Here is an 18513-nt window from a genome sequence, read left to right as displayed (position 1 = left end):
GAGGGACGAAGGACCTGTACTGCAATGTAACGTTCTATGCAGGAAGGATGTTCTCAATAATAGGGGGATCCAAAATGTGGGGTCACAGTTTAAGGATAAGGGTAAACTTTTTAGGAATGAGATGAGAACTTCTTCATCTAGAGAGTGTAGAGCCTGTGGAATTCACTACCATAGTTTTGGTTGAGGCCAAAACATTATGTGTGACAGATGAAATACAATGTAGGAACGTATGAGGTCATGCACTTTGATAGGAAGAATAGAGGCATGGAATACTTTCTAAATGGGGGAAATTCAGAAACCTGAAGTACAAAGAGATGGGCGTCCTGCTCCAGATTTCTCTTAAGATAAACTTGCAGGTTGAGTCAGTAATTAGTTAAGCAAACACAATGTTATCATTCAACTCAAGAGGACTAGAATATAAAAACAGTGATGTACTTCTGAGGCTTTATAAAGCTCTTGTCAGACCACATTCAGAGTATTGTGAGCAAAGTTGGGCCCCATACCTCAGGAAGGATATATTGACCCTGGTGTGGGTCCAGGGGAGGTTCACGAGAGTGATCCCAGGAATGAAAGCTTAACATATGAGGAATGTTTCAGTTTTCTGGGATTCAACAGAGTTTAGAAGAATGAGGGGGATCTGATTGAAACATACAGAATACTGAACACCCTAGGTAGAATGGACATTGGGAAGACATTTCCATTGGCAGGAGAGACGAGGACCCGAGGGCACAGCCTTAGAGCAAAGGGAAGACATTTTAGAATGGAGGTAAGGAGAAACATTTTTCGCCAGAGAGGGGTGAACCTGTGGAATTCATTGCCACAGAAGACCAGGGGCCAGGTCATTGAGTATATTTAAAACAGAGATAGATACCTTCTTGATTGCTAAGGGATCAAAGGTTATGGGGAGAAAGTGGTAAAATGGGGGTTGAAAAACCTATCAGTCATGACTGAATAGCGGAGCAGACTTGATGGGCCAAATTACCTAATCTTATGGTCTTATTGTCTTCACTGCTTAGTCATTTGAGTATAGATATTAGGCAGTCATATTGAGGTTGTACAAGACATTGGAGAGGTCTCTTCTGGAATACTGCATCCAGTCTGGTAGCTCAGTTACGGAAAGTTTATTATCAAACTGGAGAGGGTTCAGAAAAGATTTACCAGGATGTTGCTGGGTATGAAAATGTTAAAGTTATAAAGATAGGCTGGGACTTTTTTCCACTAGAGCACAGGAGGTTGAGAGACGATCTGATAGAAGTTTATAAAATAATGAGAGGTATACATAGAGTTAATGGTGGTTGTCTTTTCTCTCGGATGGAAGATTTCAAGACTTGGGATAAATTTTTAAGATGAGAAGAGAAAGATTTTAGAAATACCTAAGAGGCCTTTCTATACAGAAGCTGGTTTGTATGTAGAATGAACTTCCTGAGAAAGTAGTTGAAGCGAGTACAATTACAACAATTATAAGACATTTGGATAGATACATGAACAGGAAAGGTTTGGAAGGATTTGGGCCTGGAGCAAGCAGGTAGGATTAGTGTAGTTTGGGATTATATTCAGCGTGGACTAGTTGCACTGAAAGATCTGTTTCCATGCTGTATGACTCTATGACTGCTGACAATCATGACAAGATGCATTAATAAGGTGCCAGACGGGAGGCTGCTGAGCAAGGTGAGGGCCCACGGTGTTCGAGGTGAGCTACTAGTATGGATTGAGAATTGGCTGTCTGACAGAAGGCAGAGAGTTGGGATAAAAAGTTCTTTTTCGGAATGGCAGCCGGTGACAAGCGGTGTCCCACAGGTTTCAGTGTTGGGGCCGCAGCTGTTCACGTTATATATTAATGATCTGGATGAAGGGACTGGGGGCATTCCAACGAAGTTTGCCGATGATACGAAGTTAGGTGGACAGGCAGGTAGTACTGAGGAAGTGGGGAGGCTGCAGAAGGATCTAGACAGTTTGGGAGAGTGGTCTAGGAAATGGCTGATGGAATTCAATGTGAGCAAATGCAAGGTCTTGCACTTTGGAAAAAAGAATACAAACATGGACTACTTTCTAAACGGGGAGAAAATTCGTAAAGCCAAAGTACAAAGGGATCTGGGAGTGCTAGTCGAGGATTCTCTAAAGGTAAACATGCAGGTTGAGTCCGTGATTAAGAAAGCGAATGAATGTTGTCATTTATCTCAAGAGGGTTGGAATATAAAAGCACCGTTGTGTTACTGAGACTTTATAAAGCTCTGGTTACGCCCCATTTGGAGTAGTGTGTCCAGTTTTGGTCCCCACACCTCAGGAAGGACATACTGGCACTGGAGCGTGTCCAGCTCCAGATTCACATGGATGATCCCTGGAATGGTAGGTCTAACATATGAGGAACGGCTGAGGATCCTGGGATTGCATTCATTGGAGTTTAGAAGATTAAGGGGAGATCTAATAGAAACTTACAAGATAATACATGGCTTGGAAAGGGTGGATGCTAGGAAATTGTTTCCGTTAGGTGAGGAGACTAGGACCCGTGACACAGCCTTAGAATTAGAGGGGGTAAATTCAGAACAGAAATGCGGAGACATTTCTTCAGCCAGAGAGTGGTGGGCCTGTGGAATTCATTGCCGCAGAGTGCAGTGGAGGCCGGGAAGCTAAATGTCTTCAAGGCAGAGATTGATAAATTCTTGATGTCACAAGGAATTAAGGGCTACGGGGAGAATGCGGGTAAGTGGAGTTGAAATGCCCATCAGCCATGATTGAATGGTGGAGTGGACTTGATGGGCTGAATGGCCATACTTCCACTCCTATGTCTTATGGTCTTATTAAATAGCAAGGCAAGTATTGTGAACTTTTAAAGGTGCAGCTGAGAGGGCAAAGCAACAAAAGGCAAAGGCAAAACAGGGATGCAGCTGGCTAGCTCTCTTGGCGCTCACTCATTTCATGCCTACTTTGATGCGAGGCAATGAACATCTCCAATAAGAGACAATTTTAACATGCAATGAGGTTACCATTACTGAATCCCCCACTAACAGCATTCTTGGGATTATCATTGACTCGAAACTGAGCCAGACTTGCCATGTAAACATAGTGGCCATAAGAGCAGATCAGAGGCTGGGAATACTGCAGCGAATATCTCATCTCCTGACTCCCCAAAGCCTGTCCACCATCTAAAGTGCACTTGCCAGGAGTGTGATGAAATACTCTCCACTTGACTGGATAACTGCAGCTTCAACAACACTCAAGAAGATCTATACAGACAAATCAACCCAATTGATTGACACCACACCCACAGACACTTATTTGCTCCACCACAGATGTTCAGTAGCAGCAGTTTGCACTATCTACAAGATATAGCAGAAATTCAAAGCTTTTTAGACAGCACCTTCCAAATCCATGACCACTTCAATCAAGAAGGACAAAGGCAGCAGATACGTGGGAACACCATCACCTATACATTCTCCTCTAATCCACATTTCATCCGGACTTGGAAATATATTGGCCATTTCTTCAGCGCCAATAGATCAAGATTCTGTAATTTCCTCCCTAAAGGCATTGTGCAATGGACTGCAGCAGTTCAAGACTGCAGCTCACCACCAGCAACTACATATAAATGCTGGCCCAGTCAGCGATATCCATATGGGCAATAAAGCAAGGCAGATTACTGAAGTAAAAGTAGAGTAACACTTTGGTCTAGCAATCATAGTTCTATTAGTTTCAAATGGCTATGGAAAAGGATAAGCCTCACTAAGAGTTAAAGGTATTAACTGGAGCAAGGCAAATGTTAATGGTATGAGACAAGAACTTTCAAAAGTTGATTGGAATAGACTGTTCACAGATAAAAGGACATCTGACAAGTGGGAGGCTTTCAAGAGTGTGATGATGTGAGTTCAAAGGCATTGTGTTCCTGTTGGAGAGAAGGGTTTGGTTGGTAAGATTAAGGGACAATATATGAATAAAGATATTGAAGCTCTAGTCAAGAATAAAAGAAAGCCTTATTCTAGATGTAGATAACTGGATTGAAATGCATCTCTCAATCAATATAAAGAGTGCAGGGGCATTCTTAAGAAAAAAATCAAGAAAGCAAAGAGGGGATATGAGATAGCATTGGCAGATAAGGTTAAGGGTAATCCAAAGATGTTCTACAAGTACATTAAGATTAAGAGGGGAACTAGCGGGTAGAGTCCTTAAAGATCAAGGAGGTCATCTTTGTGTTCAACCCCAGGAGATGGGAGAGATATTAAATGAATATTTCACATCAGTTTTTACTGTGGAGAAAGTAATGGATGCTAGAGAATTGAAAATAAGAATGAACTTCCTGAGGAAGTGGTAGATGTGGGCACAGTTATAATATTTAAAAGACATTTGGAAAACTTGATGAATAGGAAAGGTCTGGAGGGATACAGGCCAGGAGCAGGCAGGTGGCGTTTAGTTTGAGAATAAAGTCAGCATGGGAGAAAATGAGGAGTGCAGATGCTACAAAGTCAAAGTCGGAAAGTGTGGCACTGGAAAAGCATAGCAAGTCAGGCAGTATCTAAGGAGCAGGAGAGTCAACATTTCAGCACAAGCTCTTTATCAGGAATATGGAGAGGGAAGGGGGCTGAGAGATAAATGGGGGTTGGGGCCATGGCAGCCATAGTGAGGTCCTGCAAACAGCAATGTGATAATGACCTAATATTATATTTTTGGAATTATATATGAAGAACAAGTATGAGGTAGGATTCCCACAGTCTCTTCAAATAGTGCCATCATATCATTTTGTATCCATCCAAGGATGTGGGCAGATAGAAGCCTCAACTAACATAAGAATATAGGGTCGAGTATTGGGTCCATTGAACCTACTTCACCTTTCAATATGGTTCTGGGTCCTTTTTTGTACATCATTTAGATAAATGGCTTGGATGAGAAAATAGAAGACATGGTTAGTAAGTTTGCAGACCAAAACTGGTGGCATAATAAACAGTGAAGAAGAGTTTTCTAAGATTACAAAGGGATCATAATTAAATGAGTCAATGAGCTGAAAAGTGGCAGATGGAGTTCAATCTGGACAAATGTGAGGTATTGCATTTTGGAACAACAAACAAGGGTAGGGCATTTACAATTATTGGTAGGGCCTTGAGTAGAGTTGTAGAAGAGAGACCTGGGGTGCAGGTACATAACTCTTTGAAGTTTGTGTCTCATATGGACGGGTGAGGGGTAATCATTCATATCCTATGTAAGTTTTCTCCCACGGTCCAAAGATGCGTAGGTTAGTCATGGGAAATGCAGGATTACAGGGATGGGGAGGGTCTAGGTGTGATGTGAGGGTTGGTGTGGACTCGAATGACCTCCTTCTATACTGTAGGGCTTCTATGAATAAAATAAAATGAAGTATGACTGGATGCTCCCTATAATAATATGCAAGAAATGACTTAGAAGTACCTTGAGTCCTATCATTTTTATACCTCTGAGGTTAATGATTACAAGCTAGCCTAAAACCACAAGCATGAATAAGAACAAAAAGCTTTTGTCTTAGGAGGCACTGTACCATTTTTATTTGGTTACTTCAAGACACTATTATTTTATATTTAAGGTATCTAGACTAAGCAAACCAGGCCAATGCAAGGCATCACCAAGGTTGAAAATATTCAAAGAGAAGGTGGGACAAGCTAGAAATAGCAGTTTTGTGATGTTGAGTATGTGCATTGATGTCAGAGGTGAGAAGGACCAAGAAAAATACTGATAAGAGGGACGATCTGCTGATGTCTGTTTCCAAAGTGAACAGCACACATCAGGGGAACTCGTAGGCAAATTCCCCATGATTTTCCAATCAACTAAAATTAACAAACTTTTTGGACAGAGCGGCTAGTTCATTGTCTTCATATGTGAAAGTGACCTAGCAACTCATCAGCATATTTTCCCGGACACCAGAGACCTTCTCTGTTGCTTCTTACCAAATACTGAACAAACTGGTCATGAAAACCAAATCTGCATGAAGAAGAACACTTCTATGCAATGAGCTCTCTTGGTCTGGAATTAACTGCTTAACAGAATAATGGATGCAGATCATAATTTTCAAAAGGAAATCTAATAAATACTTGAAGGGAAGAAACTGAGAGGCATGGCAAATAGCAGAGCAGTGGAATTAATTGGAAAGCTCTACCAAAAACAGGCAGAAGCATGATTCGCCACACCCCCATCCTTAGCTGTATTATTCCAAGGTGCAGCAAACTGGGTGGTGTGAGGATGACAGGTCAGGCTACTTGAAAATTTCAATGTCTTAGGCAGTCTGTGGAACCTGCATACAACGGATTAAAATAGCTTTGTGCTTGTAAAAGGAGTGTAAACTACATATTATGTTAGGGAATATTAGGCAAATGTATCTTCACAAATAAGGAGCATAATAGAAAGAGCAAATGATTCAGCCTGTCAGTCAATTGTACTTATGGCAAAAACATAACTGAAACATTTTAAGAAAGCAATACAAGTACAGTAACATGACAACTGGAAGAGATTGAGTAGATATGAGTTTTTAAAAATTAATTGTGTCTAGTTTTGTGAAGGTGGAGGACGTTAACTGGGGATTCATCTGTGCCCCTAAAATTGGTAGTATTGTTGGCTTTAGTGGTGTATGCTTTTGATATATATAAGCATTTACAGTTACAAGTGTGAAAGGAGTGGTTCTAATCCTATATGTCAGGTACTGTCTTTCTGCAATGTAACATATTTTGCTGTTTCTACATTAGTATTTTGTTTACAACTGTATATATCACTGATATTCTATGATTTATGGGAAGCATATATGGAATGTAGTGATCAGAGATAAAACTGGTATTAGGGATGTGAGTGAATCACTGCATTTCAACCTCAAATAGAAATGACAGCTAATGAAAGGCAGCTCACATATATAATCAAAAATTCACAATGTAATGATCACTGTCTATCACTTTCATGTTACAGAATGTAGTAGGCAGAACTAAGCTTTTTTAACATCTTGTTTCCCTTTTGTTTCACTACCTGTCAGCCTATCTTCAGCTGTCTCTACATCCCTTAATTTTCTGCAACTTGTTGAAAAAAATCGCAAACCTGAGACTTAATGTAATTTTTAAAAATTATCATTTATTTGAGGTGCAATGGGTCATGTCCTGTGTCTGAGCCAGAAGCTCAGTTAAGTCCCACTCCAGCATTTGATGGTCAAGGAATGTGTTCATGAAATAGCCAAGGAGGTTAAGTATCATTCTGAGAGACCTTCTAAGATAAGCCAACGACTGATAGGAGTGGGAGAGGTTCCTGGTCAGTCACTACATCACTTTCCATTGCTGCAGATTACAACATACATGTAAAGAGTGTAAGCTGTTACAGTAATTTAGACTCTTTGTAGTTGGGTCTGTTGGCTGATCAGCGTAGATTAGATTGGTGCCAACAAGATGGGGTTTGATCACCATTCCAGCAGGGATGGGTTTGACTCATATTTCCTTGCCCTACACATATTGGAGATTGTGGTGCTGTGGGGTCCGCCCTTGAGCATGAACTGAAGAAGGAGGTCATTTGTTTCATTACATTATTTGGAGATGAGGGCATCAAATATATGTCTTTGATAGCATTTTTAACAACTCTAATTAGGGATGTATAACTAAGATTTGTTTGAATGCTATTTCTACACCAAAATGAAAAGGATGCTTGGTTACCTAGTTTCATAAAAAAGGGGGGAACAGAAAGTGCCCATCTTTAATAGGGATTTAATGATTAGAAAACAAAGCTGCAAAAAGTAAATTTATTAAATCACATAATATCATTGCCCAAGTATATTCCAGCATGCTAGTCTTTGTGGTGTCAAGTGAAACCTCAAATGGACTGGTGAATGCTCATGGAAGATGGGCAGGCAGCAGTGATACTTCCTCCCCATCTTGCCTCCCCACTGTGGGCCTACAACCTGCAATCTGTTGGATCATTTCTGATTGACTTTCTTAGGGCTTTTTTAAAGACATTGCCATATTAGCAATGAAGCAGGCTATCAGCTGTTGTCTGTAGGCCTTCCAGATCATAAACAGTGATAAACTCTGAAAATGTCAGACCACGTTATGGTTCTTTTCTCATTAAAACTTGGTCAATTTTGATTTTCTTCCAGTTCTGAATTTTAAACACGGAAAACGTGATGGGTTTGACTGTAATCCAAGTGTAGAGGTCACAGAGAGACAAATTTAAAGGGAAATGCTGTCAGCAAGTCGTTTTGGTTAAATTCTGCAACTTCTTTCTACTTTCACCTGTGAGAGCACCATTTTTAAAATCATTCACGGCCTATGGTCTTCACCATCTGGGCTAGCCTTTATTGCCCATCCCTAATTGCCCTTGCAAAGATGGTAGTGAGTTCACTTCTTAAACAACCGCAGTCCATTTGATGTAGATATACCCACAATGCGGTTACGGATGGAGGTGCAAGAGTTTGACCCACAAACGCTAAAGGAACAAAGGGATATTTCCAAGAAAGGATGAATAGTGGATTGGAGTGGAACTTGCAGGTGGTGGTGTTTCCATTATGTGCTGCTCATTTCTTCTACAAATTTGTCTTGAGTTTGGAAGGTGCTAGCGGAGGAGTCTTGGTGAATTTTTTTGGGGTCCTTTCAGGGTTGACAGAACTAAGTTTGACATTGCTGTTTCTGTTGCCTAGCTCAATGCTTGGTAGTTCATCTAGTTTTTTTTTTAAATGAGATTTTCTAGTGGTTTTGATACAACCTTGTAGCTTGTGACATTACTGACAGCAGTTATTGTTTTGGATCTGGAGTCATATCCAGGTCAGACTAGATAAGGATCATAGATTTTCTTCCTAAAGGGTATCAGAGCACAAGATTTTGTTTTCAAAAATGGTTTCATGCTTATAATTATGTTTTTAGTTCCAAATTTGTTTTGTTTTAAAAATTAAGATTTACCATCTGTTGTAATAGGATTCAAACCAAGTCCCCAGGACATTATCTGTTCTCTGGATTACTAGTCCAGTTACAATGTCCATACATCATAACCACCTCTTTTCTCAACCAGACTGCTACATCAAGATAATGATCCATCACCACCTTCTTAAACAGAAAACAAAATGCCCACCGCCCAAGAATTAATAAAAAAATGGGAATAAACAATAAAATAGACATAACTGAAAGTTTTGCATTCCTGTTTGCCACAACTGGTTACATTACTGTTTGGTTACTGGAAGTCATAGATTCATAGAATTGAATGAATTATTGCATTTTACAGTGAATAACAGTAAAATACAGTGAAAATCTTCGAATGTCACCACAATTCGACACTATTTTAAACAATTTAAAGGATAAAAGGAGAAAAATAATTATAACTTTCTTTGATTCACCATCTTGCCGTAAGTCCTGAGCTGGCTCATCACTGACACCTGCACTTCCTCCACTGCCTGCCCTGGACCCAACAATGTAAGATTATCACCCTTTAGGCACCATCTCTTCACTGCTGGGCCCACCTTCCACTGTCAGGTCCCATCTTGAACCCACACTTGCCCAGAAACCAAATATCCTCGGCTCCAGGCCTACCATAACCAGGAGCTGCTCCGAGCTTGCCATGAACGCAACCTGCTGTCGCCTCAATGATCCTAGGGGTCCCTGCTCCGGATATACCATACTGCTGCCATCATCTCAAGTCTCTGGCTCCTCTGCCAAGCCAGGCCACTACCTTGCCAGGAGTTCCAAGCTAGGTAAAAACAATGACTGCAGATGCTGGAAATCAGATTCTAGATCAGTGGTGCTGGAAGAGCACAGCAGTTCAGGCAGCATTCAACGAGCAGTGAAATCGATGTTTTGGGTAAAAGCCTTCATCAGGAATAAAGGCAGTGAGCCTGAAGCATGGAGAGATAAGCTAGAGGAAGGTGGGGGTGGGGACAGAGTAGCATAGAGTACACTGGGTGAGTGGGGGAGGGGATGAAGGTGATAGGTCAGGAAGGAGAGGGTGGTGTGGATAGGTGGAAAAGGAGCTAGGCAAGTCGGACAAGTCCAGACAAGTCATGGGGACAGTGCTGAGCTGGAAGTTTGAAACTAGGGTGAGGTGGGGGAAGGGGAAATGAGGAAACTGCTGAAGTCCACATTGATGCCCTGGGCTTGAAGTGTTCCGAGGCGTTCTTCCTCCAGGTGGTGAGGGAGTAACGGTGAAGGAGGCCCAGGACCTCCATGTCCTCGGCAGAGTGGGAGGGGGAGTTGAAATGTTGGGCCACGGGGCGGTGTGATTGATTGGTGCGGGTGTCTCGGAGATGTTCCCTAAAGCGCTCTGTTAGGAGGCGCCCAGTCTCCCCAATGTAGAGGAGACCGGTGGAAGGGTACTGTTGGGGACGTCTGGAGAGGAAAAAACGGAGGGCTTGGAGGCCCTGGTCATGGCGGATGGAGGCATAGAGGGATTGGATATCCATGGTGAAGATGAGGAGTTGTGGGCCGGGTAAACGGAAGTCTTGGAGGAAGTGGAGGGCGTGGGTGGTGTCTCGAACGTATGTGGGGAGTTCCTGGACTAGGGGGGATAGGACAGTGTCGAGGTAGGTAGAGATGAGTTCAGTGGGGCAGGAGCATGTTGAGACAATGGGTCGGCCAGGGTGGTCAAGCTTGTGGATCTTGGGAAGGAGATAGAACCGGGCAGTGCGAGATGCCACCTTGGCAGAGCTGCCTTCTTGAAAGATCTGCTGCGCCACTGTCTCCAATTGCTGGAGGTGCTTTGCTGCTGCTGTTGCCATCCCCAAATGCCAGGAGGACATCCTTGCAGCTGCTGTGACCACCTCCAATCATTGGGAAGAACTGTATCCACTGCCTCTGCCTCTGGGAGGATGCTACCACTCTGCACATGTTCCACTCTCACTGCCGTCCCAATGCTGTTGATTAACCCACTGCAAAAGGCTTTAAAGAAAAGAAAAATGACCAGAAAAATGAAACAAGAAAAAAGAAAAAGAGCAGTCAGGAGTGGATGAGCCCCAGGCTTATGCATCCGCATGCAACCATTCTACTTTGCCGGCATCCTGACATGCACCTTCTCCAGGCAAGAGTCATATAGCACAGAGACAGACCCTTTGGTCCAACTAGCCCATGCCAAATTTCCCAAACTAAACTAGTTCAATTTGTCTGCATTTGGCCCATAGCCTTTGTGATGATGTTGTAGCTTTACGAGGTTATTTTGTTTTGTGGTTTTTTTGAAGAGAGTTTTTAAGACAGAGATACTAAGCTGTCCAGTTGGAAAGTCGGTAAACAGCTTGTAAGGCCTTGTTTTTTTTTAAGTTAGAACAATACAAGCACCCTGAAAGGTTATGCTCATGCTCCACAGAACTAGGAATTTTAGATTTAGCTTTCAGCAGTTGCTGTTGGAGTCTTGGGGTCTTCTTTCATTTACAGCCAAAAGCTTGAGATTCTCTGCCTGTTGCAAGAGTCACACGTGAGACAACATGTTTTCTGAATTTCCCTTTGCCAAGGGTATGTACATAGGATGTTACTATATTGAAATTGTTAATGAGTAAAGTTACTGCATTATTCTGTTAGGTTTTGCAATAAATTTATTCCAAGTTCTCTTTGTTTTTTGTATTTTAACTATAATGTTCGAATAAATTGTGTTTGCTTAATGTCAAATAATCTGACCAGTCGAATTCCACCTGGAACACAGCACCTCACATTTATCTTTAAAATAAGAAAAAGTTAGGGTCTAGGCTACATTCTTAATATATTTTGAGGGGTTCTGGTCTGGTCCATAACACATTCTAAACATTTCCTATTCATGTACCTGACAAAATACCTTTTAACTGTTGCAACTTACACTTCCTCTGGCAGTTTGTTTCATATACAAACCAACTTCTGTGTGAAAAAGTTGCCCTTTACATCCCTTTCAAATCCTTTGGTTTGAATATTTGTCATGACAACTTAAATAAAAGGTTGGCATATTTTGGATTATTCATTCATTATTAACATTTTACCTTGAAAATACAGGTTTTTTTAATGAAAAAGTATTGATCTTACACGTCACACTTTACATGGTTACAAGAGTACAACACAAAAGGGCTTTATCTTAAAAAATGCATTTCTACAGTGGGTGAAATATCCTCTGACTTGTCCAGCTTAAGAGTGAGAATTACTAGAAATATGGCGCAAACATCAAAAGATATAGCAGATGGGTGTTAGGAATTTCTCTTCAATAGAAATTCATCTGCATAAAAACATAGGAAAGTATGTACGTGCACATTAGTGTGTGTATATAACAGTGTGTTTTTGTGAATGTGTATATGTACATGTTAGAAGAAATAAGCAGTCTTTAGAAATACACCATAACTGGGAAAACACTTATGAATTTTCCGTTCTTTTGCAAAGTTGTTTTCTTGTTTGATCAGCCAACTGTTTGACCCATACCAAAAACCACTACCATATTTCCAAGTCTCTTATCTAGGCTACTGAGAACCCTCCAAACATATAGTTTGTGTCTGTTCAATATGGTAGGTGGGGGGCAGTTTAGTTGGCTGGACAGCTGGTTTTGTGATGCACAGTAACACCAATTACATGGGTTCAATCCCTCTGTCCCCCGCCTTCTCAACCGCACCCCTCACCTGAAGCAGTGTGATCCTCATATTAAACTACTACCAGTCATCTCTCGCTAATGACAGAACAGCCCTATAGTCCTCTGGTGACTTTATCTTACCTTCAATATGTATTGCACATTCTCCCTCCACATCCAAAGTAACCAAGTCTAGATGCAGGGTTTGTTTAGAGACTCACATGTATGTAAGGAGTGGAGCTGGGGTGTAACCATTGAAATTTAGATAGCATACTTAAGTAGACTACTGTAGATTGCTGCCTTCTATTCTGACCATCTAGCCAATGAGTTCTTTAGCCTTCAGTGTTATCTGGATCAAAATGAAAGAAAGAAGACAAACTTGTAGTCCTGTAGTGTCTTAAAAGATCTCAGGACATCACATAACCAACTAAGTGCTTTGCAAACTCTTGTAATGGTGAAACGTAGCTATCAATTTGGTAAACAGCAATGAGCAATAACCTGTTTTAAAGTGGTGTTAGTTGAGGAATACAAATTTGTCAAGATACTAAAGAATATACTTGTGGTCGACAGGATAATATAAAAGGGTCATTTTCATTGTCCAGAGTGGGCAGACATAGCCTTGGTTTAACATTTAATCTTAAAGAAAGCACCACAAATAATACAGAATCTTCTCATTAATAAACTGGAGAATCAACTTGCTCAGCAACAGTGCGCACCATCTACAAGATACATTGCAGAAATTCAACAAGACTCTTTAGATAGCTCCTTCCAAACCGACAGTCACTTTCGTCTGGAAGGACAAGAGCAGCAGATACATGTAAACACCTTCAAGTTCCCATTTAAAGTCATACTTACTTGGAATTATATTGCTGTTTCTTCACTGTCACTGGGTCAAAATTTGGTTCTCTCTCCCTAGTGGAATTGTGGGTTGACCTACAATACACAGACAGCAGAGGTTCAAGAAGGCAGCTCACTATCACCTCCTCAAGAGCAAACTAGGAATGGGCAATAAATATTCACCCAGCCAGTGTTGCCCACAGCTCATAAATGAATTTTAAAAATCCTACATTTTAAGCTCCATTCTCATGAATGGGACATTAAACTGACAATCAACTAACTCAAAGATGAAAGTGCACTGAAACATGTCTGACAGCTTCTCTCCAGTGACTCTTTCACAATCCCACCTTCCATTTGTGATCCTGGTAATTTATCAACACTGTCCTTGTGCTTAGCAAACTTACTTGGTTTGGCTGTCAGATTATTGAGTCATATTTACAAACATATCTCTGTAACACATTTAACCATCTGATGTGACTGTTGACAAGGAGGAAGTGTTTAAGGTTTTCAGTGATTTTTCATTCATAACAGACAAAACTCAATCTCACAATAAATCAAATACTTAGACTATGGAGTTGGGAACCGAAGCCATGAATCTACAAAGCAATGACGTATACAATTTTGAATTGCATTACAGAGCCTTGATTAGTGCCTCAACCAGTAGAATATATTTCTGACAATGCAGCATCTGACAATGCATTAGAAAGTCAGATTAGACTTCTGTGCTCAAGATTTTGGAATAGGATTTGAAACCAATAATTAATCTTAGACCAAGCAGGTAACCTCTAATTGACCAGGGCTTAGCATTTGGAATGCAGCAAGGAATGGAAGTCTCCATAACAATTTCTTAATGAAAAAGATGATGTACGTCCAAGTTCTTTTGCTTAGATAGTACAGGGTCCTATTGCGAGTCTTTGTAGCCTCTGACATGCAAATAAAATACATTGTAAGTCGGACTGACAATCTTAAGTTAGTTTCCAATGTAAATGAAAGCATAGTCTATTATTTAGTAAACAGTGTCCAAAATGAGAATCACATCTAGTGATCAACAGTATATGTGTTTTCAACAGAAGACTATAGCACTTACGCTCCTGTCCAGCATGACATGTGCGGAGAAAGGCATGGAAGATATAGAATGTGGGGAAATAGATGGTAACATCTTGAAAAATGTCCATATTACAGAGGAGGAGATGCTGTATGTCTTAAAACACATATAAGTGAATAAATCCCCAGGACTTGATCAGGTGTACCTTGGAACTCTGTGGGAAGCTAGGGAAGTGATTGATAGGCCCCTTGTCGAGATATTTGTATCAGCAAAAGTCAAAGGTGAGCCTGGAGGTCGGAAAGCATGGTGCCACTATTTAAAAGCCAGGAAACTAGACCAGTGAGCCGGACATCAGTGGTGGGCAATTTGCTGGAGGGAATCCTGAGTGAAAGGCAAGGACTGATTAGGGATAGTCAACACAGCTTTGCGCTTGGGAAATCGTGTCTCACAAACTTGACTGATTTTTTTGAAGTAACAAAGAGGATTGATGAGGGCAGAGCAGTGGATGTGATAATATATGGATTTTGGTAACACGTTGAATAAGATTCCTCATGGTAGACTGGTTAGCAAGGTTAGATCTCATGGAATACAGGGCAAATTAGCCATTTGGATACAAAACTGGCTTGAAGGTAAAAGACAGAGGCTGGTGATGGAGGGTGGCTTTTCAGACTGGAGGACTGTAACCAGTGGTGTGCCACAAAGATTAGTGCTGGATCCATTGCTTTTTATCATTCATATAAATGATTTAGGTGTGAGCATAGGAGGTATAGTGAGTAAGTTTGCAGATGAAACCAAAATTGGAGGTGTAGTGGACAGCAAAGAAGATTACCTCAAGAGTACAATGGGTTTTTGATCAGATGGGCCAATGGGCTGTGGAGTGACAGATGGAGTTTAATTTAGATAAATATCAGGTGCTGCATTTTGGAAAAGCAAATCAGAGTGGGTCTAATACACGTAATGGTAAAGTCCTGGGGAGTGTTGCTGAACAAAAACCTTGGAGTGTAGGTTCTTAGTTCCTTGGAAGTGGAGTTGCAGGTAGATGGTATAGTGAAGGTGGTCTTTGGTATACTTTCCTTTATTGGACAGAGCATTGAATACAAAAGTTGGGAAGTCATGCGGCTGCTGTTAGGTCACATTTGGAATACTGCGTGCAAATCTGGTCTCCCTCCTATCGGAAAGATGTTGTGAAACTTGAAAGGGTTCAGAAAAAATTTACAAGAATGTTGCCAAGGTTGGAGGATTTCAGGTACCAGGAGAGGCTGAATAGGCTGTTTCTCTGGAATGTCAAAGGCTGAATGGTGACCTGATAGAGGTTTATAAAATCATAAGGGGCACGATTCGGGAAAATAGATAAATTCTTTTCCCTGGTGTGGGTGAGTGCAGAAGTAGAGGGCATAGGTTTAGGGTGAGAGAGGAAAAAATTAAAAGGGACCTAAGAGGCAATTTTTTCATGCGGGGGTGGTGTAGGTATGGAATGAGCTGGCAGAGGAAGTGGAGGAGACTGGGACAATTACAACATTTAAAAAGCATCTGGATGGGTATATGAATATGAAGGGTTTCGAAGGATATGGACCAAGTGCTGACAAATGGGGTTAGATTGGGTTAGGATATCTGGTCAGCATGGACGAGTTGGACTGAAGGGTCTGTTTCTGGGCTGTACATCTCTATGACTCTAAGACATGTCGACAAAAAAGAAGTTGCACATAAGTTGTACCTAAAGGGCATGGAGACTGACCACCTTAGTAGCAATTCTTTTGGCAACATCGTGACCAATCCAGGTCTACCTGTCTTGTCTGAGGTTAATTACCTAAGATTGACAGTTAACAGATCCACCTTTCTCCTCAGCCAAAAATTCCCCTTGTCAGTCAGTCTGATCCATTTTCCTCATTTCTGCCCCCAAACTTTCTCTTCCCATCCACAATGATGATAGGGTCCCCCTCGTCCTCACTTTCCACTGCATCAGCATCTGAAGGATCATAAACCATAATTTCTGCCATCTTCAGTGGGATGCCACCATTGGACACATGTTCACCTCCCTTCCTCTCCCTTGCCAGCATTCCACAGAGGCAGTTGTTTCCGGTACATCCTGGTCCTTACTCCCTCGACTCCCAATACCACCTTCTCGTGCAGATACGAAATGTGAAACACTTGCCCATTTACTTCCTCCCTCGTCACCATCTGAGGTGAAGTGGGAGATGGCACAGGGCAGGGTGACAATAGGCACACGGACACAGAAGATGGCCACCGAGCCACAAGTTGTCCACTTGACACACAAGGTGGCTGCTGGACCACAATATGGAGAGAGACAGTAGAGCAAACACATACTGCCTGGGCCACAAGGATGCCAGCACATTGCACTCACAACCTAGTTGATTAGTTTAAGGTGGGTGGGGGAGAGTATACACATGAATAGCATGTATTGCCTGCTGAAGTATCTGGGTCCAGCCAACATTTTTGATAGAAATGCTCACTGTTTGATACAGACTCAATGCAAAGCACTAATAGCCAGGGCTGCAGTATTCGTCCTTCTCAGGAAAAGCAGCGAGTACCCATTACTACAGTAATGGACTTCCACGCAGATATTGAAATTGACAATGTCTGCACTGAAATTTATAACGACCGTGCTAACATTAACAAAGGCTGTGTTGGAACTGACAATAACTGCACCAATATATCAACGATTCTGCAATGTTTACAATCAACAAACTATGTTACAAAGACCATAACCTCATCACTGACCTATTATATTACAAAACGTGCAAAAGTATCTTGACATGTGCTCTGGGTGGAGAGAGGACTCACAGCTGGCCACTGTGCTGTTAGTGTCTGTCTGTCTCTCTCTCTCTTTCTCCTCTGAACTCCAGTATTTCAATGTACAATAAACCCTGTCTTTGAACCCAGACTCTGACTCCAAGGCTGGTGATTTTCCCCACAACGGAGGCTCTAGACACACACTCCAGATGAAGCAGCAATTTACCTGTACACCCATTCAATCTAGTCCACTATATTCATTGCTCACAATGTGGTCTCCTCGTCACTGGGGAAAGTAACCACAGGCTGGTGTCCGCTTTGCAGAACACCTACATTGTGTCCGCAAAAATGATGCTGAGCTTCTAGTTATACAGCAACTTTGACACACTGTTTCTTGGCCGACAGTTCTGTCCCACACTGGCTGCAGTGCTCCAGCAACGCTCGGCAAAACCTAGAAGAACAGCACCTTATTTTCCGTTTGGAGACCCTGCAACCTTCAGGGCTCAATATCAAACTCAATAATTATAGTTCCTGAACATCATTTTCCATGTGCTTTACCTAACCCCACATTCTAGACACTATCATCACATGGGCTGCTTTCAGCACAGCCAGCCCAACTCATTGACCTCATTAATAGCTTGTCGTTCTGCCTGGCTTACCATTATCCATCCATTCATTTGCCTAACTGTCTTTATCTCCCTCTGCACTTACTGCTTATTCATTTTTACCTCCCTTGTACTCAGCATATATATCTCTCCTAACCTACTATTAATTCTGAAGAGTCATTAGAGTTGAAAGGTCAGCTTTTTTTCCCCCACAGATACTGCCAGACTTGTTGGGTTTTTTCAGCAATTTCTGTCTTTATTAAGAGATCTTGCTGCATCGTCATACCAACCATGGTCCGATCCAACAGTATATAGCATGAAATGAGGGTAAGTTGTGCCTTCCATTAAAACTTGCTGTGTCCCAGTCTTGGTGAGTGCAAGATAAACCTTCAACTTTTCATTGTTTTTTTTAAAAGCAACGTGTGAGCTCTGTTCTATCAAATAGTTGCTTGGTCATTGAGTGTCTACCATACAGAAAGGCAGTCATCCCGTCAGGACAGCAGCTTTTGCATTCCCCCCTTTTCTCATTGAATCCCTAGTGTCAAAACAGGCCCTTTGGTCCAACAAGTCCATACTGACCCTCTGAAGAGTATCCCACCCAAACTCACTCCCCATTACCCTATTACTCTACACTTACACCGACCCCTCCGGGTCCTCAAAGAAAAACTCGCCTGGAAGATAGCATTTCTGACAGGGCTGCATTCCAGCTTTCTTCATGGGACTCGAGTTGCCAATCTTTTGGTATTTATCCCAACACTAACTTCCACTCTCCTTTCAGAGGTCAGTTATGGAAGTGCT

The 18513-nt window shown here is 41.7% G+C and overlaps 1 protein-coding gene across 2 annotated transcripts in view; it reads right to left on the bottom strand.

The window, feature by feature from the left end:
* Positions 1-18513, bottom strand: part of dglucy (D-glutamate cyclase) — a 135765-nt gene that overhangs the window by 117036 nt on the left and 216 nt on the right. For both annotated transcript variants that reach the window (XM_060828587.1, XM_060828586.1), the window contains exon 2: positions 13333-13410. The gene's annotated coding sequence lies outside the window, so the exon portion shown is untranslated. The remainder of the gene's footprint in view (positions 1-13332; positions 13411-18513) is intronic.

The sequence above is a fragment of the Hemiscyllium ocellatum genome, chromosome 8 (genome assembly GCF_020745735.1).
Source record: "Hemiscyllium ocellatum isolate sHemOce1 chromosome 8, sHemOce1.pat.X.cur, whole genome shotgun sequence".
NCBI lineage: Eukaryota > Metazoa > Chordata > Chondrichthyes > Orectolobiformes > Hemiscylliidae > Hemiscyllium > Hemiscyllium ocellatum.
The sequence above is the reverse complement of the archived record's forward strand: the minus strand, read 5'-3'. Positions and strand labels throughout refer to the sequence as shown.